Below are 24,700 nucleotides of genomic sequence, written 5' to 3'. Positions count from 1 at the left end.
TTCTTCTAAATTTCTAGGAACAATTTTGAAAAAAAAAAAAAAAGAATTGTAATGGGTACTCAGTTGCTATTACTTTGTTAAAGCAAAGAACTCAGTTTCTATTTTTTTGTATGAATCAGTCAAATTGATTTCGGTCTTTTTTTTTTTTTTTTTTTTTAACTCTCTACTTCTGGGGTAGTTTAGGTTTCAGAAGAATTTTTTTATTTTCTGAAATATCTGTAAATTGTTGTATCTTTTGCTGCTGAGTTGCGTCTTGTTTCCTGAGATGTTTTTGGTTGGCTTTTGTTGGTTGTGGTTTCTCCTTTTGAGACTGGTTTGTAATATCTGGAGGTTGGTTTTGTGTTTCAGCTTGTTTTTGGTTGTTAAGAAAGAAAGTAGTTACTCATTAAAAAAAAAAAAAAAAAAGAAGAAGAAGAAAAAAAAAAAAGACAGAGAGAGACTTGGAGAGACAGAACAACAAAAAGACATTTTTTTTTTTTAGTTGTAAGCCTGGGGAACATCGTTTCATTAATAATATATGCAAAACAGAAAAAAGTATATGAGTCGTATAATGTGTACTTCCTAATATTCATGGAGTCTGAAAAATTTGTGGGATGATCCTATATCCATTTTTTTTTTGATAAGTAAAAATTTGGATCGATGTTTAATATCTATCTAATGATGTTAAATTAACCTTAGTGTTTGGATTCATGTTTATTATCTATCTAATGCTGCTATTTATTACCTGTTTGTTCTCCATGCCTAAGTCATTGCATCGGTTTGCTTAGGGCCCTTACACCTTGTGTATATATTCACTTGCTAAATTTGCCTTGAGGTTGGAGCCTCACAACCAAGAAATTACGCTCTCCTGTATATCGAGGCCAGATCTTTGTATGACAAAGTAAGCATCTTAGCTGACATGCAAATAGAGGTCATAGTCTTCATAATTATTAGAGACTGCTAAATGATGCGGAATGGAAACTATGAGAATCTTAAATATGTTATGATAAAATATAATCACACTAAGTGAGTTTCTTAGGTTGAACGTTATGAATGTACATAGGATTGTTTATCGCATTAGGATACTTTAATCAGGTCCTGAAATCCCGAATTATGCAGCTTAGGCTTGAGTTGTGCTCAGGCTGTTTCAAAGCTTATTTTGTATTTTACATACAAAATGAACTGCTCTAAATGTCACTTTTGTGTTTGTTTTCTAAAAGAGCATAGCACAAGTAAGACTAAGTTTGATATATAGGCTCATGACCAATCTAGTATCATTGTTATCAATAGGTCCTACTCTTCTACTTTATCGTGAGTTGTAATCTTTTCATACATCTGTTCTCATTTTGATATTGGTGTGAGTCTAAATTAATGAAATTCACTTTAAAATAGCAATAGCATCACTAGTAGGGGAAAAAGTTAGTTCATTATGGAAATCTAAGTGGATTGAGTTTTTGAAGGTTAGATACAACCTTCTGAGTTCATCTTTTCTACTGGAGGATACTATTTTCTCCAGGTGAGTGACCCATAGTCGTAAACTGATCTCCAACTTAAGATTGCAATTTTCTTTTCCACAAGTAACTTAAACTGCATTTTTTTTTTAAAAAAAAATTGTATTGTAGAGCTCTCATAGGAATATTGCTGAGTTTTTTTTTGAATTCACCAACTGGAAGAACAGCAGTGAAACAAATTCTTTGCTCATTGGCTGAGATCGTACATGCTGATAAGTGATGGAAATGCATAATTTGCCATGAACGTTTCTAGATATGTATGATAAATTGGATATATAGTGTGATATGGTGTCTTCAGGTTGCAGAATAGATATTGTAGAATCTGGAGAAGATAGTGGAAAGGGAAGTGGGAATAGAATAACAAATGGAAGTTAAGCTTTTGTTCTACTCTAATGGTGTTTGACTTGACAGTGTATAGTTTCCACTAAAATCACCTACATTCTATGGGTTGTTTTTGTTTTTCACTCCTTAGCATATTAATAGGTTGGAGGTGTGTTAATATATTGTTGTTTTTATTACATTTGATTATCATTTGTAAAATGTTTTACTTAATTTTTTTCCAGGAGATTCTTAAGGAGGTGTCTGGACCTAGTGTTCATCCTGTCTTAAGTATTACTCGGCGCCCAGGAGTGGCTGTTGTTGAAGCTCACATCAAGGTATAAGCAATTAGAGCGTCGATTATCTTTTTAACTGCCATAATATGTGAATGAAAAGCTTCATTTCCTAAGGCCGAAATGAAAATCCAGTGCAACTTGATTGATTACTGTGTTTGATATCATGGTTGTGTCCTATTTCTGTGTATATTCATTATTGGACGGCTTTCTATGTATCTTGTCAAGATCATTTGGTCTTCATTTCTTTAAGGAAAAATTACATTTTACCCCCCAAAGTTGACAGCATTTTTCAGTTCGAACACCAAAGTTTCAATTTTTACAATCCACCCCCTCAAAGTTTCAAATTTTTGCAATTTCACAAATTGTATCCAAAACTTCCAATATTGCCCCTAATTTTTTATTTTTTATATAAAAAAAAAAAAAAAAAATTTGGGGTGGCTCTTTGGCCATCTGGCCATTTTTGCACCCACAATTTGTTTTGTTTTTTTTTTTGTTTTTTGTTTTTTGTTTTTTTATAAAAAAAAAATTAAAAGTAGGGGCAATATGGGAATTTTGGGATGATATTGGTCGAATTGAAAAAAATTGAAACTTTGTGAGAGTGGATTGCAAAAATTGAAACGTTGGTGTTCGAATTGAAAAACGCTGTCAACTTTAAGGGGGTAAACTGTAATTTTCTCTTTCTTTAATTTCCTGCTGTCTAAATACTGGTATAACTTTTGCTGAGGATGACATTTGTTAATTTCTAGCTCATGAGAGTTTCAAGCTTAAAGATAATGATCAAGTGCATGTGCCCTTAATTATTTACAGAAGTTAATTGTAAAAAAAATCACTAGAAAACTATCCTACCTGTTATTTGAGAGGCAAGTGTTGTTAAGCATACTGCTGATGAAGTTCGTGAATCCCCTGGTAGTGCGATCGATCACACTACATACTGAAGTTAAGCCCCTGATATTGCGATCGATCGCACTCACTATAAGGCAAATCTTTCTGGTAGTGTGATTGATCGCACTACGTACTGAAGCCCCTAGTAGTGTGGTCGATCACACTCACTACAAGGCAAATGTTTTTGGTAGTGCGATGGATCGCACTGCATCCTAAAGTTAAGCCCCTGGTAGTGCGATCGTCTGAAGACTTGTATTCCTACTGCATCCCTCCCTTCTTCTCTTGTGGTTGCATTAAACCTCTCTTCTTCTCTTGTGGTTGTATTAAACCTTGCTTCTTCTCTTATTATTACTTTTAGATTAGTATTAAGTCTTATTCTTATATTAGGATTATGTTATTAATTTTCTAGTTCACATCAACTTATGTTATCAAAGTTGGTATGGATTATGATTGTATTGTCTTTTCTATTTAAGTTCAATAAGGAAGCAGCACAGTAAACTTGAAACAAGACAACATTCTATAATAAATATCAAAGCTAACAACAATACTAAAAAATGTAAAACTGTCATTGAGCTAAACTAGTAAATAAATTACAAATAGAAATTTGTTCTAAACTAGTAACCCACTTTTAGAATATTTTGTTAGGTAACATGGCATTGAGCTAGCATCATTTCGTGAATATTTGTTCTAAACTAGTAACCCAATTCTAGAATTCTCTCATTACCCATGCTCCTTTTAAACTTTCCCTCCCTTAATATTTGAGAACAGACCTCCCATTTTATCCTTTTAATTCTTAAGAATCTGATCTTCTAATTCCCTTGTGTGCGTACATGTACGTAACGAATAACCTCTAATAGGGACATCAATATGGATAGGAGTTGGATGCGGGAAAGTACTCGATGTTCAGAGTGATTTCAAAAAGGTGTGGAAGAATTCATGGGAATGGCAGTTAAATCAGTTGATTCACGTGATATGATAAAGTGTCCATGCGGTGATTGTGCAAATCGATATTATTGTCATATTAGCGAGGTGAAGGGTCATTTGTATATGAATGGATTTACTCTGACATACACTCGATGGATATTTCACGGGGAAGAAGATCATTTTAGGGTAAACACTTCTACAAACATGCACACACATACAAGTGAAATGATGGAGGAGGTTGATGCGGTTGAAGAATTGTTAGACGATGTATGTATGGGGACATTTGTTGATGTTAACATCGGAGAATCTTCTACTTCATAGGGCCCCACAACTGGTGATCACGAACAAACAAGCTCCTTCTACCAATTATGGGAAGATGGTTTACGAGAACTTTATCCAGGCTGCAAGAAATTTACACAAATTGCTTTTGTACTGAAGATACTTCATATAAATGCGTTCTGCAACATGAGTAACAAGGCATTTGATATTATGATTGACTTGATAAAGACGGCCCTCCCAGATGGAGAGACATTGCCACGCTCGTATAGAGAAGCAATACAGTTTAGGAGAACACTTGGGATTCGGTTACGATAAGATACACGCATGCAAGAATGGTTGTGTGCTTTTTTTGGAAAGAGCATGCAAACAAAGTGGTATGCCCAAAGTGCAACAATTCAAGATGGATTGATGGCAAAAGCAGAAAAAGTAATATTCTTCAAAAGGTCTTACGGTATTTCCCAATAAAATCAAGATTACAACAGTTATTTATGACAAAAGAAATGGCCAAGGAAATGCGGTGGCACAAAGAAGGTCGAGAAGATGATGGCAATACTCTCAAACACCCCCGCTGATTCTATTGTATGGAAAGAGTCTGATAAAAGACTTGAGTGGTTTGCAAGTGATTCCCGCAACGTGCGGCTTGGTTTAGCAAGTGATGATTTTAACCCATATGGTAATATGAGTACAACATATAGCATATGGGCAATAATGTTAACGGTGTACAATCTCCCTCCGTGGATGTGTATGAAGAGTCCAAATTTGATGTTGTCCCTTTTTATCTTTGGACCTTCAGATCCCAGAAAGAATATTGACGTATATTTGCGGCCATTGGTTGATGACTTGAAAGACTTATGGAATGAAGGCATACGCGTGTATGATGCATCAAAGAAAGAGACATTTCAATTGCATTCGACATTACTATGGACTATAAATGATTTTCCCGCATATGGAAAATTATCTGGGTGGTCTACAAATGGAAATCTTGCATGTCCAGTATGTAATAAGGATACATTATTCAGGTATTTGAAGTATGGGCATAAGGTGTGCTTCATGTGTAATCGTCGGTGACTTTCTCAAGAGCATCCATGGCGCAAAAGATGAGATTTGATCGATGGTACAGACGAGCATAGATTGGAACCGAAAAAATTGTCTGCAAGTCAATTGTTGAAACAACTAAGGGAGGCTGAGGGCTTACAATTTGGAAAAACAAGCGGGAGAAAGAGAGTACACAGATGTTGTGTTGTGGTGTACAAATTTAATTGTACTCGTAAGCGCACGAGTCGTGTGCAATATAGCGTGTGTGCAAGTGCGAGGTCGATCCACAGGGAATTGTGTTTGTGAAATTTAATTTCTATCTAAATCAATTATATCTTAACCTAGTTCCAAATTATTTTGATTTTGAAAATGAACAAACATAAACTAAATAAAATAAAAATAATCAAAACATAAACGACTAAGGTTTTAGAATTCACCTCACCAAATCAAAGCATACATTCTCATGTTTTCATTCATGCATCCGACAAACAATTAAACCCTATATATGTTCTATTGTTTTTTATAAACCAATTGAATCATTCAATGAATCCATCTCTATTACAAATCACAGCGAACATCCAATTGAGATCAAATCATCTACAGTATCTGTAAATCACAATGGATATAAGTCTCAATCAAATCATTCGATGTATCCGTTGGATGAAACACAATGAATATCCAACGTTTTCACGATTTACAAACAACAATCAATCACAATTTTGTCACACAATTGAATTGAAACGAACATACATTACATTAAACGACAGATTTGTACGAACAAAACATAAAAATATAAAACTAATCAATGGCGAGGCTTCATCTTCAACCTTAGTTGAAGAATTAGCCTCTCATGACAAAAGAAATCATAAAGAACTAAATTACTTCATTAAAATTAAAAACTTACAAAAGAATTCGAGTTCCAAGATACAAAAGCCCAGAAAACACGAAAAACGACCAAGATCGGCGCCCCCAGCGCGTCTCCGTACGTTTATAATGGAAAAGAATGATATTTATAAGCTAATTTTAGGGTTTTAGCCCTGCCAGGTCGGCCGAGTGTGCTCGATCGCACTCGGGCAACGTGTTTTCTGTTGCGTAGGGTGCGAGTGCGCTCGATCGCACTAAAAGTGCGATTGATCGCAATTCTAGTAGGAATTAGCTTACTCTCGTGAAATATGAATTTGTAGATCTTTGAGTTAGGTTTCTAATGACACCAAGATCGCTTCAATCTGAGCTATACAACTCTAGATATGGCATTTTTAGTGGGACTCATCGGGTGCGAATCATCGCTCGATCCCAATTTGCTGCCAATGCTCCATGAAGTATCTTAAGCTCCAGAATTAATGGAATGAGTTGCAAATTTCACCTTAAAGCCGCATTTTTCTCTTAACAGCCTGCAAATCACTAAAACACCAAAACTAACCAAAACATCAGAAAATAATAAAGCTAAAGGCTTAGCGAATGCAAATTAAGGAATCCAAATATGCAATATTTGGCACTCATCAAATACTCTCAAACTTACATTTTGCTAGTCCCTTAGCAAAACAAAATGAAAAATAAAATGAAAGCAAGAAACACATGTCCGCTGTCATGGGAGAGACGATTGCATTTAGCATATGCAACAAGCCTTTTAAACCCTTAGGCATCCCTAGTGGACGAGTGAAGTCTCGTGAGGGTTTAACAGAAATGATATCCACAAACATTTATGCACTATGTTATTTGATAAACACAATTTCCACACAAACACAAGGTTCTCACATCATGAGCAGGCTTAACAAAGTAAACACCACAATCAAATCATCAAGCCAACCACAAAATCATTCAACTCAAAGGTGGAAATTTGAGACAACACAAGCTCCAATAGGTGCAAAGTGAGACTAACACAAAGTTAAGAGGCTTCAATTTTTCTCAAAGTTTGGTGTACCTCAAAATTCATAGGAATTCACACAGATGAAAACACCAAAGGCTTAGATCAAGACATGCATTTTTTTTTAAAAAATATATTATTTATTTTTTTTTTTTTTTATGTGTAGGCTGTGCAATGTTTGGCTCTCTTAAGCTTGCTAATTGATCTATGTAACGAGTGTTGGGCCAGTGACTCCCAAAGCAGATGGTTTTAGGGCACTAGATGTAAAACATCTCTAAGGCTTAATTACTCAAGTCAAAAAGGCTACGAAGCCAAACTAGCCATACAATCAACCAAATTGAATTTCTCATCTTTTTATGCAAACACTCAATGCTTAGTGAGGCATGAGGTCCGGTTACTCAATGAAAAGCTCAAACTGATGATGACACTTTTTTATTTTATTTTATTTTTTATTTTTTTATTTTTTATTTTTTATCTATCCTCAAGCCAAGGTGTCATTAACACTTCATCCTCCAAATCACAAGGCACAACCTAATAAATCCAAATCTCATACCTCATAGACTTTATGCTAGTGTGCTTGTGATAATCAACTCATAAATGTGAAGTCTCTCTAATCCACCAAATGAGTCCAATGACTCAGATTTCTAATGATATGTAGTGTTCAAAAAGTTAAACACACTAATGACATGCAAACCACAGCTATGATGTAACTCATGCCCAATCAACAACATAGCACAATTTTTTCTTTTTTAACAAAACAAACAGATAAAAACAAACAAAAAGACAATGTGTTTTTCCACACCCCCAAACTTAAATGACACATTGTCCCCAATGTGGCAAGAGATACAATACCGTGGGATGAGGAAGTTCGAGTGTGCAAAGGCCAGGGCATCCCCCAAACTTGAACACCAAAACACCTGTCAAAATCTAACAGCAATATTTCCTCATAGAAACAAAAATCAAAAGATTACTTGCTGATAGAAACAAAAAGAAAATGACACAAAATAAAATAGGGAAGAAATTTTACAATGCTTTCCCCGATCATTTGGATGTCCAACCAATCCCTTCCACCCTTTCTTCTTAAGAATTTGATATCCCTCTGGAAGGATGTTTCGCCATCTTATGTAGCCAACTTGCTTGCTCCGAAGGATCTTCTTGGGACGATGGTTCCTAGGTTTGCTAGCTTGTCTGCAAAGATCCTTGAGAGTCTTGGCATAAAATGGCTCTTTGAGACATTGAATAAGTGGAGCTTGGGGTTCATAGAATGTCTCAAGAGGGATTGTGACGAAGTAATGAGCTTCAGTACTCATTTCCTTGTCATTGGACATACTTGGAGTTGGCAGGGGATCAATTTGCTCAACTTGCTCCTCTTTTTCTTTCTCCTCATGGTTACCCATAATGAAAGGCTTAGCTGTTGATGAAGATGATTTAGATGATGATATCTCAGTGGTTTCCCCATTTTCAGTTCGCATCTTAGGAGTGGAGTCCAATAAGGCATCAGCTTGCTCAAGTAACTTGTCAAGGTCTAGGTCACATCCAAATTGAGCAAAGCACTTTCCCACTGGGTACTCCAGACTTGGCTCATCAACAGTCTCCTTATCTTTTTCCTCACTCCCAAGTATGGTGATGGTTTGAACATGCTCATGTGCAGACTCGCTAGCATCTTCCTCATCAATCATGTAATGGTTAATGAATGGACAATCATCTATCCGATGAGAAGGATGATAACAATATGAGCATGACTTATGAGGTGCGTGAGTGTGAGGAGGTTGGGTATGGGCACGCCTAGCTGCCATGAGTTGGTTTACTCTCTCCTCTAAGTCATCGACATGTGCAGTTGGAAAATGTTGCACTAATGACTCTTGAAGAGGGTAATTGCAAGGTGAAGGCATGGAAGAATGGTTATTGAACTGCGGATATTCATGATGGTGCAGTTCATGAGATTGGGGAGCATAATTTCTCGTAGCATGAGCTTGCCACGAGAAATCATAATGGTTGCTCCAGTCTGGGGTGTAGAAATTGGAAGTTGATTCAGACTCCGGACTAGAGAAATTTGTGTTCATCTGGTCATATGATGGAAAATTGTCCCCAAGATGGACAATTACCTGAACTATGATAAGGGCTGGAGCCGTATGAACATGGTCCATGTGGGTAGAAATAGTGAGGGAAGTTGGTAGGAGCGGGTGTCCTACAACTAGGGGTAGCATTAAAATTACCTGGAGGAAAATTCATGCTTATCCTTACTCTTTAAACAAAATACACTTCCACATGAAGCATTAACCAATTTTATTATTTTTTTTGTTGGTTTTTATTTATTTTTTTTTAATTTTTTTATTTTTATGGTTAGAAGAAACAAAACAGAAACAGATAGAAATAAAAATAAACAAAAATTGCAAAAAGAAAATGAAACAAAAATCTACCTAAACTAGTATAAAAATAAAATCAATTTAAACAAAAATCAATTTTCACAAAAACAAACAACTCCCCAAAGGCGCCAAAATTTGGTGTACAAATTTAATTGTACTCGCAAGCGCACAAGCCGTGTGCAATATAGCGTGTGTGCAAGTACGAGGTCGATCCCCAGGGAATTGTGTATGTGAAATTTAATTTCTATCTAAATCAATTATATCTTAACCTAGTTCCAAATGATTTTGATTTTGAAAATAAAATAAAAATAATCAAAAGATAAACGACGAAGGTTTTAGAATTCACCTCACCAAGTCAAAGCATACATTTTTATGTTTTTATTCATGCATCTGACAAACAATTAAACCCTATATATGTTATATTGTTTTTTATAAACCAATTGAATCATTCGATGAATCCATCTCTATTACAAATCACAGCGAATATCCAATTGAGATCAAATCATCCACCGTATCCATAAATCACAATGGATATAAATCTCAATCAAATCATTCGATGTATCCGTTGGATGAAACACAACGAATATCCAATGTTTTCACGATTTACAAACAACAATCAATCACAATTTTGTCACACAATTGAATTGAAACGAACATACATTACATTAAACGACGGATTTGTACGAACAAAACATAAAAATATAAAACTAATCAATGGTGAGGCTTCATCTTCAACCTTAGTTGAAGAATTAGCCTCTCATGACAAAAGAAATCATAAAGAAACTAAATTACTTCATTAAAATTAAAAACTTACAAAAGAATTAGAGTTCCAAGCTACAAAACCCAGAAAACACGAAAAACGACCAGGATCGGTGCCCCCAGCGCGTCTTCATACGTTTACAATGGAAAAGAATGATATTTATAAGCTAATTTTAGGGTTTTAGCACTGCAAGGTCGGCCGAGTGCGCTCGATCGCACTCGGGCAACATGCTCGATCGCGCTCGATCGATCGCAATTCTAGAAGGAATTAGCCTACTCTCGTGAAATATGAATTTGTAGATCTTTGAGTTAGCTTTCCAATGAAACCAAGATCGCTTCAATCCGAGCTATACAACTCAAGATATGGCATTTTTAGTGGGACTCATTGGGTGCGAATCATCGCTCGATCCCAATTTACTGTCAATGCTCCATGATGTGTCTTAAGCCCTAGAATTAATGGAATGAGTTGCAAATTTCACCTTAAAGCCGCATTTTTCTCTTAACATCCTGCAAATCACTAAAACACCAAAAGTAACCAAAACATCAGAAAATAATAAAGCTAAAGGCTTAGCGAATGCAAATTAAGGGGTCCAAATATGCAATATTTGGCACTCATCATGTTGAATTGGAAGAAGAGAAGTATTTTCTCTGAGTTGCCTTACTGGTCAAGCTTGAAACTACGTCACAATTTAGATGTAATGCATATTGAGAAGAACATATGTGAAAGTATCTTAGGTACGTTGATGAATATTGATGGGAAGACCAAGGACATAGTCAAGGCGCGAAGAGATTTACAGTTGATGGGTATACGTAAAGAATTGCATGTGCAGCCCAATGGTGAAACTTATAGGATGCCACTTGCGAAGTACAACCTTGACAAGAGATGAGAAGAAGAGTTTATGTGAGTGGTTGAAATGTGTTAAATTTCCTGACGGGTATGCATCTAACATTGGTCGATGTGTGAACAAGGTTCCTAGTAAAATTTTGCGTATGAAAAGCCACGATTGTCATGTCTTCTTATAGCGCTTGCTTCCTGTTGCAATTCGAAATTTCTTTACGTCGGAAATACAAACAACATTTACCGAGTTCAGTACCTTTTTTATGCAGTTATGTGCACGGACGTTGAAAGTTGATATCCTGAAACAAATGAAAGCCGAGCTTGCCGGTCCTGTACAAACCGTTGGATGTATCCGTTCGAACGAGAACTTGGAAGATATAGGAAGTGGACGCGTAACAAAGCTCGTCCAGAGGGGACTATTGCCGAGTGTTACCTAGCTGAGGAGAGCTTGACCTTCTGTTCCAGGTATCTTCGGGAGATTGAGACAAGATGGAACCGTGAATGGAGAAATGTTGACGTTGATATTGTAGAAATGAGCCAGCGCTTGGATGTGTTCTCTGTAACGCCCCGATATTTGAACTAGCAAATATCGAAGTCGTGACGCTGCAACTTTAGAAAATACAATCTTACAGCGGAGTATGTATATTTTTTTCTTTTTCTATGACCTAGGAATAACTTACACAACACAGTTGAGCTGACTGAAATACCTCGAGGTGATATATTATTAAATAAAATAGAAACATGGTTTTCATTACAACATATGTACACACTAGGTGTACCAAATATATGCCACAGACGGCACCTAAATTAACATAGTAATATCTATTACGTTTATACACATCACCATACATAATAAAAGCGATTAACATAAATGAGACTTGCTCCATAGAGTAAGCATAAATCCTGCAGCAGATGGTCTATCAACCATGAAAACCAGTAAAAGGACCATCGTCCTCACTTTCTATCCCTGCATCAAGATCTATGTAAAGATGACGTTATCATATTTACATAGGCAAACAAGTGAGTAATCTATTTTCCTAGATATAAAGACTAAAAAGACTAGTTTGAACAAATAAGATTAAAGACTAAAATATATAATAATGAAAGAGTTGTGAATGCAGCGTAATGACGGATTAGTTTGTGTTTTATGATAATCTTTCTTCAGACCTCTTCTCATAAGCTCTCAGCCCGCTTACGTCCGTTATGTCCCTCACACTTTAGAGGTTTACCTGTTTGGTGCTGGCAACTACACCGTCCCAGCTTAGTTATATATTAGGCCTGTTGGACGGTTATATACCCCCATCCACTGAGATACCGACAGTTCCTCGCAGCAATCCACCCAGCTTGTTCTTAAGGTGGCTATCTTATCAGCCCATTTTATTAGACACATTATGCAGCAGTTGTATTGCAAAATTATATTCATAAGACAAAATAAGAATTCCTACAACAATAAAACAAAGCTAGTACTCAGTAAGTATATCCATACTTACACTCCTTAGTGTAGTATTCTGCTCCACTTCTGCATACATACAAACAATACTTAGTTTATTCTCCAATAATATCATTGTTTAAAGACCCTCATCTTTTTATATTTATTTATTATCCGTCACTTCATCTTTACTTACTCATTTTATTATATTAATCTAAGATAGTTACTTATAACTAGCTTTATGCTTGAATTCATTTTTGGTGACGAGGCTAATGGCCAGTATCACTAAATACAAACAAGTATTATAAATAATATATATAAAACATGACTCATATTTTGGAGATGAGACCAATGGTCCGTACCTACCAAAGTATGAATCAAAATTTAAATGACAATAAAAGAAATGACTGAATGTAAATACTGAATTCATATTCTGGGGATGACCACCAAAAATATGAATTAAAATTTAAATGACATAAAAGAAATAACTGAATGTAAATAATGCATATTTCGGGGATGAGATCAAATGGTCCTTACCGCTAGAAATATGAACAGAAATTTAAATGACATAAAAGAAATGACTGAATGTAAATACTATAAAGTAAATAATATATAGATAATATTATAAGTCCTTAATTGATTTTGTCCACTAACTCTTTATTATTAATTCACTTGTATCCATTACTTTATTTTACATTATACGCTTATTGGGTCTTTAAATAATTAAATGAGAACAAGTGATAAAAGCAATAAATCATGATATTTATACAAGAAACACTTACCGAAAAATCCTTAGAAGTAAAACTCCACGAAATCTTCTCTAGGTAGCTAGTTTAGAAAAACATTTGAATACTACAAGAAAGATTTTAGGCTATATGGTTTTTGACTAGAACTAAGAAATAAAATGAAAGGAGGAGCAAACAATTTTACTTGTTCTAAGATTGTAAAAACTTAAGTGAAAGTGAAAGTGACTATAGCTTAGGCTCTATTTATAAGAGAATGAATGGTTAGGATTTATTTTTAAACCTTTGATCTAAGGGTTGAGATGGATTTAACCAAAAGAATGAACCTAGTCCATATTTCATGCTCTATACCAAATAGTATTTTCGTCCAAAATGAGGGCAGTGTATTCTGATCCATTTTTGAATGTCCAAACCTACTCCGATTGACATGAAATTTTGAGAGTAGATAGAGGACTCCGAGACAAACATTTTATATTTTTGGTTCGACTTCATCCGAGTTCGTTTGAGTCTATTTTTGGCCTATACAAAGTTTCCAATTCAACTTAGGCTTTAACTATTTGCATTCCCACTTGGCCACTTGTCTTATTAAATCATTATAATCATGATATTTACTATAACCATCATTACTAGAAGACTTTAAGCTTTCAACAAAGGTGGCTAGCCTTGATATCTTTCTTTAGCAGTTTTAATCTCATTTAGACAGTATGAAAATTAAGACACTGCTTTTTAGGCTAAAAAACTGAAAAGCTTCAAATTAATTTATGACTTCGCTAAACACCAATATAAATAATTTATTCACTAGATTGGGTTTGATTATGCCCATAAACATATTAGTGAAGCTAAATTTTTAGAATTGAAGTAATATACATAAGAGGTCAAAAATCAATGTAATATACCTTTAACACTAAATAGTTATTTAATATCATTAATCCACATATCATTGTTCTAATTTATCGATTATATTTTTAATCTATTTAATATTATTTAAATAAGAGTTTTAAAATCTAGGTCGTTACATTCTCCTAACGAGTTCGGCCGTTAGGAGTAGCTAAATTAGTAACACTGGATGCTAATGATTTGATAGGGCACGATAGTATGTGCTTACCAACTGTAACGAAACGGCCTCATATTTGGAGTAAGTTTAGTAATGGTCTTTGTGTTTTACCTGTTACGACATGTTATAATTTTAGCGTTGATGATCATTTACCAATACGTTTATTTTTCATGTAGTGAACATTATAATATGAACAAAAGAGAAGGCGGCCGTGACATTGAAAAAAAGCATGAGGCTAACTTTGAACGTTGGTTCCATAAACGTTTATACAATAGTGGGCGTACTGCAGACAATGGCTCAAAACAATTATATGATCTTGTATGCGGGCCTGATCGTCATATTAGATCATATAGAGGTTGCATCATGAATAGGGTTAGGTACCACACGAAAGAATGTGCAGAAACTCGTACTACCTAGAACAGTGGTATTTCTGTTTTAGGTGAGGACGAAACCTCAATAACGGAGTATTATGGTGAGTTAAAAAATATTTTAGAGTTACGTTACCCTGGCCAAAATCTAGTGTACTTGTTTGAGTACGATTGGTGGGACACTGGGAGTGCAACAGAAGTATGAATGGACCAAGGCTCCACGATTGTGAATACTTCTCGTAAATGGTGTGAATCCGACCCGTTCATCTTACCATGTCAAGCTTCGCAAGTGTTTTACTTGAATGATCCCAAATTGGGTGGTAATTGGAAAGTGGTGCAGAAGTGGATCAATAGAGACATCTATGATATTTCAACAGTACAAAAGGGAGATAGTACAGAAGATGACCAAAGACTCAGTGATGACGTATACCAGGAAGGTGAATGTGTTGGGGGTAATATGGTCTTTGTTGATGAAGCAAATGTTGAAGCCTCCACTTGATTACGTAGAGATGATGCGATAATAGCAATTGATGAATTATATATTCAACTTGATGCAAGCATGTTTGCCAACGATAACTTGCCGGACGAGGACAATGATACAAACTTTGATGAGGAAGAGGAGTTATCTAGTGACAACGATATAGACTCTGAACACGAAGAGGACTTTGAACACGAACAATCATCTTCAAGTAACAGTGATACAGATTCTGAATATGAATCTGATGATGAAATGTGTTGAACATAAGCTCACATTTGGTGTAAGTACAAAGTGTATTAGCATATTTAATGAAGTTGATGCTCTCTCTCTCTCTCTCTCTCTCTCTATAATATATATATATATATATATATATATATATATATATATATATATATATATATATATATATATTGTGGTGTTTTTTTCTTTTTTACTAGCATGATTATTGTATGTTTGTCAAAAATATTGAACATGCTATATGGTTATAATTTGACTAATATAATTTTTTGATTTTTGAGTTGTTAGCATATTGATCATAACAATGACAACAACAGGACGCAAACGTGTTCCAGCAGCACGAGGCCGAGGCTAAGGTCAAGGTCGGGGCCTTATTGACGAGCATGAGAGTCCAACTCCCAATTCTGGGTTTGGTGATACAGATATACAATTGTCGCCCTCGCCCCCCCTTCCCCTCGAGTTAGTGGATGGGCATCCTTCACACAAGTCTAATAATTCTATTCACTCAGTGGCAGAATTGGATTCACAGGGAGCCGCCCTTACTGCATCTTGTAAGTTCATGAATTATATATTTATGAAATGTTATTTTTGTATTATTTTGGTTTGTTATAGACATTTGACAATATACTTTTCCAAATATAACTTACTACGCTACCATGTTTTGCGTAACAGCTACCACGTCTGTCAGAAGTGTAAGGGGTAAGGCCAAGTGTAAGAAGTTGAGTGACCACGTACTTAAGAATGGTTCCTTAGTGCTAAACATCCCAAATAGACACCGGGCACTTGTAGGCGAGAATGCAGCATGGTTTGCAAGCAAGATTTGAGAGATTATTTGTAACATGTGCGAACTCCATCACGGTGAATGGAAAAAGGTCCCAGCTGAGGAAAAGAGCAAGTTGTTATTTCATGTTCAAGTATGAATATCAATGTAATGTTTAAGAATATGTTTCGTATGAAAAAAATAATGTGACACATTTTTTACCATTGTTTTCTTATCTATTATGTATCAGTCAAACTTCGCACTGAATATGGGACGATACGAGCACATCAAAGCTGTTGAACATAAATTGGGTCGTGCATATGCTAGGCTTCATTCGAACTTGTATAGGGACCATTACAAGAAATATTTTGAAGGCATTCATAAAGATGATGATGAGGGGATTGCCAAGGCTAAGGCTATTAGGAGGGAAAAAGTGCCAGCATGGTATGGACCTAAACAGTGGAACCTAATATGTGACTCATTTGATGACGCTAAATGGAAGGTAAATATATATCATTATACTGATTCGAAAATTCAGATTGATATAATTTGCATGCACTTGAAGGCATTTTATGAATAATTGTGTTTTTTGTTTTTTCTCCAAATTTCATAGAAAAAGTCTGAATGAAATATAAAAAATAGAAGCAAATTGGAAACAAAGCACACAGCTAGGACTTGTTCATTTGTCAACGTCATTTACAAAAAGGTAAGTATCTCATAGCATAATTTAATGAAAGTAACATTATTTACTGTAAACTTTGATTATATGTATTATGTGTAGGAACAAGAAACAAAAGTGAAGCCCAATCCTGTTGAACTATATGAGGCTACCCATACAAGAAAAAATGATAAAGAGTTTGTGAACGCCAAATGCAAAAGTCTATATGTAAGTAAATGTTTACGCTCCGATCATTAAGTTGATTAGTGAAGCACATGAATAATAAACTTGCATGAAGTATATATTAAACTAAGGCCAACTATGACTTGTGCAGCTTCAGATGCGAGAATTAACAACCAGTGAGGCCTTAGAGGAAGGTAGTGTGGAGGGAAGAAGTGTGGAGGACCGAATGGAAGAAATAGTCACACAAGTGCTAGGGGGCCGACGATCTGGGCACGTTAGAGGAATGGGATGCGGTCTTATTCCTACCCCTTTAAGTACTTCATCTCAAGTGTTCGCCCACTTCGACAACCATGACAAGTGCAGGAAAAGACAAGAAGATACTCAAAGCGAGCTTCAACAAACTAGAATCGAACTTCATCAGACAAGGGACAATCTACAAGCCAACGTTGAGGAAACGAACAAATTGAAAGCCACTGTTGAGTTCTTAATGTCACGTATTGGAGGGTTAGTGAAACTTTACCTATGCATTAATTTTACAAAAACACACATACTAAGTAATCATTAAAAAGCTTATTGATCATTATATGAAATTCTATTCTTCTTAGGTCTGGAGGCAGCTTGATTGGAGGTGAATCAAGTCAAGCCAACAATTGAGGGAGCTTTGGAATAACCATTTATTTAGGATATACTTTTTGATACCATCTATTTGGGATATATTTTTTGATACTATGTATTTGGATAGTTGTTGGTACTTTCTATTTGCTACAGTGGATTTGAGTATTTGTTGATCGTGATCTGTTTGGTAATGTATATTTGTTGGTACTTTTTATTTGGTTTATATTATGTTAAGATATTCGCAAAATTTTTGGTTCAAGAACTTTTGAGTTAGTAAATCTCCCTTGACATGTTTATCAAGGTTAAAGAACTTTGAGTAAACTGATAAGTACCAAATATTGCATATTTAGACCCCTTTATTTACATTAGTTAATCCTTTAGTTGTGTCGTTATTTAATATTTTGTGTTAGTTTTGTGTTTTTAGTATTTTGTAGGTCGTTGAAGAAAAACTACAGCTTTAAAGGAAAAAATGCGAAGTTTGGAAGAAAGCATACTTTGAGAAGACTTAGATGATGTGGTTAAGTCTAACCAAATCCAAGAAAAGGTTAAATCAGATTAAAGTTCAGATTGGATAAGATTTCGGATAGGATTCAAATTCAGATTCTACACACATCTTAGTATTTTGACCATAACTCTCCGGTCAAATATCGGATTGAAGTGATTCAAACGGCATTAGAAAGCTAGCTCAAAATACTACAATATATTGTGAAATAGAATTTTCGTAATTCGGACGGTTTCTATGTCAAAATCGCCCCGCAATTAAGAGACACAAATTTGGACGAATCCTAGTCCGATTTCAGACTTCTATTTTGACTGGGAGACAGACTTCCGAATTATCTAGGTTTACTTGGGCTTCTAGGACTTTCCTAAGCCTATAAATAGACTTCTTTGCATTCAAGAAAAGACACACAATCCTAGAGAGCAAGATTCTTTTGTTTAGTTTTTCTTTAGGTTTAGGTTTAGGTTTAGATTTTATTTTTTATGTGGAACTAAATTCCCAACTAAGGTTGGGGATGAAGCCTCACCGATGAAGAACAACATCACCTTTATGTAAGTTTTTATTATTATGATTTTATTGGGTTTTTTTATTTCAATTGTTTTACTTTTAATCAATTGTATTGATTGATTCTTGGATATCTCTTGTGATTCAAGGATACATGTGATGATTTGAGATAATTTCATATGATTGATTGCTTGGCTTTTAACTCATAAAAATTGGATATCCCTTGTGATTTGTTCTACGGATACATCTGGTATTTCAATTTAATTTGGATTCCTTTTGTGATTTGGTCAATGAATGGATACATGGGATGGTTTTGATTAATTCTTTGAAGTATAGTAAAACATATCTATGATTTAATTTGTGAGAACTTCGGATTAATATTGATGAACATAAAGTATGTTGTTATGATTTGGTGAGTGTGAATTCCCAAACCTTAGTACCTTTATTCTTAGATTTACTTATTTTATTTAGTTTATGTTTATCCTTTAATTTTCAAAAGTCAAAAGTCAAAACCCTTTTGGAACTAGATTAGGATTTAATTAGTTTAGATATAAATTGTTCTTTCAAAAATACAATTCTCTGTGGGATCGACCTCGCACTTGCAATCCATTAAACTACAATTGATTCGTGCACTTGCGAGTTAAATAAATTTGCACAACATAAACCACCCAAGCAGGTTCTCTCTTTAATATGTTTCATGAAGAAACACATTTTTAGTATCTTTTTCTCTATCATGTTGGGTATCATTCTCATTGTCTTTGATATTATATATTGGTTCATTGTGGTAGATTACTCAAATTGCTTATGAGGATGAATTGGCAAGGAAGAGGATGCAGATAAGTACTTTATTTTGGGTTTTGGAATTTTGCTGGCCATGGATTGTAAAACATATATTTAATAGTTTTCTCCCTTGGCAGGTTTGGTTCATGGGGCAGTTCTCACATATTTTTGATGATTTTGATGAGGTTAGTCATTTTCAATTACGTTTTTTGTGGGCATTTACATTAGTTTGAAGATTGTTGTCTGATGTGGTGAAGTAGTGTTAATGCATAGTAGTCTTCTCCAAAAGGTGTTAAACTTTTAAACTTTGCCAGTATTTGTGGTTTTCAGCTTGTGTTTCCAATGATAGGTGTCGTTTTGTAGTTTTAAGCCATTATTCATGATATGTTTGGCCTTTATATTATATCATTTTCATAATTATAGGATAAAGAGGTATAAGATCATATAAAATTCAAAAATCACCATTTTTTCCCTTTACATTCTCAACAAAATAATGGAGAATCTGAATTTTCGCTTTTTTCTTTCTCTTTCCATTTCCTCTTGGTCTCTTTTTCGACCCCATAGATACTACTGTTTTGGGCTTTTTCTTCTACTAGGAGTTGTGATTTGTTGTGTGGCAAAACAAACTATGTTATGTTATGTTTGTCCCCAAAGTCTGATTTCGTCGAACATGTAGTGTGCAAAATTGTAACGAAGATAATTGATTTCTTCTACTGGTTGATAGTTTGTCTGCCTCTGAGCAAGATCACATCTTTGTGTGTTTGTAGGTGGTTTTGTCTGAGTTATTCTGTGAGAAAGAACCTTGAGTGGGCATTTGGGTCAGAGCTATTGCCTTCAGTAATGGGATAAGTTCATTTTTAGTAGTTCATGAGAACGAACCTTGTTCAGGTGTTTCCTTAATTAAATGGTGGGTACCAGTTCAAAGTCCCTTATTTATAACGATGGATTGATTATCATGCATGATGTACCTGCATATCGTTTTTGAAATGTAACATGAGAATGAAATAATTGAGGGAGGAGGAAATGATATATGTCTTGGCTTCATTTGGGAAAGACGAGGTGATGTCTAAACAATACAAGCCTCCAAGCTTACAAATAGCTCAAATAAAGAAGATTTAGAAGAAAGGAGCTTCTGCAAGTACTACCAAAATGACTTGTCAGGATTAGAGTTAAAACATATGACATTATGAGTCCTTGCCTAAAGTTAAAATGTCATTTTGAGTGTTGGATAAGTGTTAAATAGTGTATATCATAGTTTCCAAAGTATGGGTTGTGTGTCTTGTGGACTACAATGGTTTCAACTTTAGCATTATCCCCAAAACAAGGAAAAGTTCAAATGTAAGAGTTTACGTTATAATAGGTAGGTCTGTGGTGATCCCGGTTGCTATACTCTTAAGAACCTAAATGTCTTGCATCTTTGATTTTGTGGGTATTATTCTTGCTGATTTTGTAGGTCTTTATTTTCCTTTTTCGTTTTCACTCAGACCCTTTAAGAGAAGTATTCCGTTGATAATTTTAGCAATCTTGTAATTCTTGACTCATGAGTAAACGTCCATTTGCTAGCAGTCAAAATCGGAAGGCCTGGGTACCGGGTAAGAAAGCAGTTTGATCCAGAGACGAAGCAGAGGTCTCTTCTTTTCTAGGTGCGTGTTTAGTTATTCCTTTTTTATTTTCCCTATTGTGTTTTGATTGTATACATATTCTCTTTCTTGCTGATAAATTGGTAATGAAGAATTTTGTTTATGGATATAACGGCAGTAAGAGAAAGATGATAATAACAATATTTTTCTGGTAAACATTATTGTGTCTCAGATTGAATATCCTAATATTGAAGACCTTGCAAAACCAAGACACAGGTTTATGTCTTCTTATGAGCAGGTGGGCCTCTTTGTTTCTTTGAACTAGATTCTTACCTGAAATTTTTCACATGCTTCTATTGATTTTTTTCTCTATATTGCAATGCACTTGACTAAGTAATGCTCAATTAATTGTTTTTTCAAGACGAAATGATGTTCTAACTTCTTTTTATCATTTCTCAATGGATACAAAGGGTCCAACCCTTCGATAAAAGATACCAATATCTTCTTTTTGCAGCTGATCCATATGAGATCATTGCTTTCAAGGTAAATCAATCATATAATTGTACATGCTTTTGATCAGCATCTTATTATTTAAGTTTAGATGTAGCTATCCACCCTCAATTATAGGGTCATTTGCATTCTGTGCGTAAATAAAATAATTTTGCTATCAACACTTAACTCTAGATTAATATGCAATGTCCACTACACCATCCAAATTAGGGTTAAAATTAATGTAATAGTGGGCAAATGAATGGTGGGCTGCACTAAGCTGTCAAAATTAATAGATTAGTGCCTTTTAATATGTAATGTCCTCCCTACATCATCCCCCAACTAATATGTTAGTTTTGACACTCATTTGTAGAAGGTAGATTGGATATTGAATGACCCCATAGTTTAGGGTAGATAGCTGAACTTAACCATTTCATTTAGTTTCAAGAAATTTGATTGGTTATGCTTGTTATTTTCATTTCAGGTTCCTAGCACAGAGATTGACAAAACCCCTCCCAAGTTCTTCACACATTGGGATCCAGACTCTAAAATGTTTACGGTTAGTTTGTTTAATATTTGCTCAACTGCTTCCAATGTTTTTAGATGTGATTTGGCACAAAAATTGACAGTTTGATTGAACAGTCTACCTGGTCTGAGTTGTTTATAAGTCACTAGACTAAAAACCTTCTGTAACCTAGACATGTCATTTGATTGCCAGTGGGTCAGCTCTTGGTCTTAATCCTCATTGTAGCTCTCTCTCTCTCTCAATTTATTTTGGCACCTACTGACGCAACCAAGTAGAGCAACTTACCTGCTGGCTGAATTGGGCTGGACAATCTTTTCTTTCTCTTTCTTAGGCCACTTGCTAGTCTGGTTAAAATACACTGAATTTTCTTTTTTCAAGTTTTTTTGTTAGTCTGTTCCTGCTAATGGTAACTTATCTGACCCCTTTTTTTTTTTTTGTGTCTATCAATGTGAAGTTGCAATTATATTTTAAAATCAAGCCACCAGAGGCAAACAAACCTCAACCTGCCCCTGTAGCCAACGGCACAGCAGCCCCTGGTGTTCCACCAAGGCCTTTGCCACCACCCCAAGGCCCATCCCCACCACTTCCTCCAATGCAAGGAAGGCCACCTGGTGCACCTCTTGGAAATCCTCCAAGAGCCCCTCCTCCAATGCCTCCTTCATTCCCACCACCACCTCCTACAGCAAATGACCCTAGGCCGATGCCTCCTAGTGGGACTCCACCTGTCCCTCCCCCACCTCCTGTTGGTAGCAGCACGATGGCGAATTTCACTCCTGGTACTAGGCCTCCAATGCCTCCCTCACATGGGTTTCAAGCCCAGCAGATGCAAGGCCAGGGTGTTCGTCCACCGCCACCACCTCCTAGCATGGGGCAACATGTCCTCAGGCCACCCTCATCTCAGTAAGCAATTCTCTATGTAGTAGTTGCACTAGAACTGTGTTCGACTACTCTGCTTCGATATTTAGCTACGTCCAAGCTGGTACTTTGAAATGTTTATTTTGCTATGTCTTTAAAGCTTTGAGTATCTTTGAGACTGCAGATATAATATGATTGCCCTCACATGTTTGCTATTTGTTCTCTCTCTCTCTCTCCCTCTCTCATAGAGGAAGCTAACGTTTATTGTAACTGGCTTAGGACTCTTTAGCTCATAGATAAGTACCAAGTTAGCACTTATGAGTAAGTGCTAACTTGGTACTTATCTATGAGTTAATGAGTCCTAAGTGCTTCAATATTGCTAAGGGACACCAAACTTATGCTAATGAATGGGTGGCTAGAGTTCTTTTTATTCTTGATTCTCTGGAGAAACTCTTTATATCACTACAAGTCATGGAAGATAAATCTTACTATTTGAGACAACCAACCTTAACAATTTGTCAATCAATTCAAAGAGTTCAATAAAAGAGAAGGCTTTCATGTGAACAAGCATGTCAGAAGGAAAAAAAAAAAGAAAAAAAAGAAAGCTTTAAACGAACTATATGTACATTGATGTTTTGAATTTTTTTAGTCACATTTATCTTTAGTTTCACTCAAAACAGAGTACAATATTTTTACTCTTGTCATGATTAATAGATAAATAACAGGACACGTTCAACAAATAACAGGATCCAGTTATAGGAGGCAGCCTGCTTTTGACATACACAACTGGCTATGTTGCTCCTCTCCTTTTGCTCATAATTAACATGTATTGGTGGGACTGCTACTGATATGTGTTAGAAATATTGTGGTTATCTCCTATTAGCCGATATTATGCTCAGTGTTCTCTGGTTCTACGATCAAGCGCAAGTGGAGTGCGATCGATCGTAAAAGGTCAAAAACCTATTGGTTCATCGATCGAGCGCATGCCCAATGTGCGTTCGAGCGCAAAATGTCGAAAACCTACTAGTACTGCGATCGAGCGCAAGTCGAGTGCGATCGATGGCAAAAGGTCAAAAACCTACTAGTTCCGCAATCGAACGCATGCCTAATGTGCGTTCGAGCGCAAAAGGTTGAAAACCTACTGGTACTGCGATCGATCGCACACGATGTGCGATCGAACGCAGATAATTTTATTTTATTTTATTTTATTTTTTAGTGGACGCTAATGGTCATCTATCAGCGTCCACTCCACTTTGGACGCTAATAGTTACGCTAATGGGTAACTATCAGCGTCCACTCTAGTTTGGACGCTGATAGTTAATTTTTTTTTTTTTTTTTTCATTCTAGGACCATTAATGGTCATCTATCAACGTCCACTCCACTTTGGACGCTGATAGTTAATTTTTTATTTAATTTTTTAGGACCATTAGCGTCCATAAAGTGGACGCTAATGGTTAACTATCAGCGTCCACTCCGGTTTGGACGCTGATAGTTAATTTTTTAGGACCATTAGCGTCCATAAGGTGGACGCTAATGGTTAAATATCAGCGTCCATTCCAGTTTGGACGTTGATAGTTAATTTCTTTTAAAAAATTTTTAGGACCATTAGCGTCGACAAAGTGGATGCTAATGGTTAACTATCAGCGTCCACTTTCGTTTGGACGCTGATAGTTAATTTTTTTAAAAAAAATTTTAGGACCATTAGGGTCCACTTTGTGGATGCTAATGGTTAACTATCAGCGTCCACTTTGAGTGGACGCTAATGGTTGACTATTGGCGTCCACTTTGAGTGGACACTAATGGTTGACTATCAGCGTCGACTATGCCATCCATTTACATTAGCTTTAGGGTCAAAACATTGCGACTTTTAGCGTCGACAAAGTGGACGCTA

General features: G+C 35.6%; 1 pseudogene; it reads left to right on the top strand.

Moving 5' to 3' along the window:
* Positions 1-8,781: 8,781 nt before the first annotated feature.
* LOC132169511 (uncharacterized) lies at positions 8,782-22,876 on the top strand (annotated as a pseudogene).
* The last annotated feature ends 1,824 nt before the right edge of the window (positions 22,877-24,700 follow it).

This window comes from Corylus avellana, chromosome 1 (genome assembly GCF_965113065.1).
Source record: "Corylus avellana chromosome 1, dhCorAvel1.hap1.2, whole genome shotgun sequence".
NCBI lineage: Eukaryota > Viridiplantae > Streptophyta > Magnoliopsida > Fagales > Betulaceae > Corylus > Corylus avellana.
The sequence above is the reverse complement of the archived record's forward strand: the minus strand, read 5'-3'. Positions and strand labels throughout refer to the sequence as shown.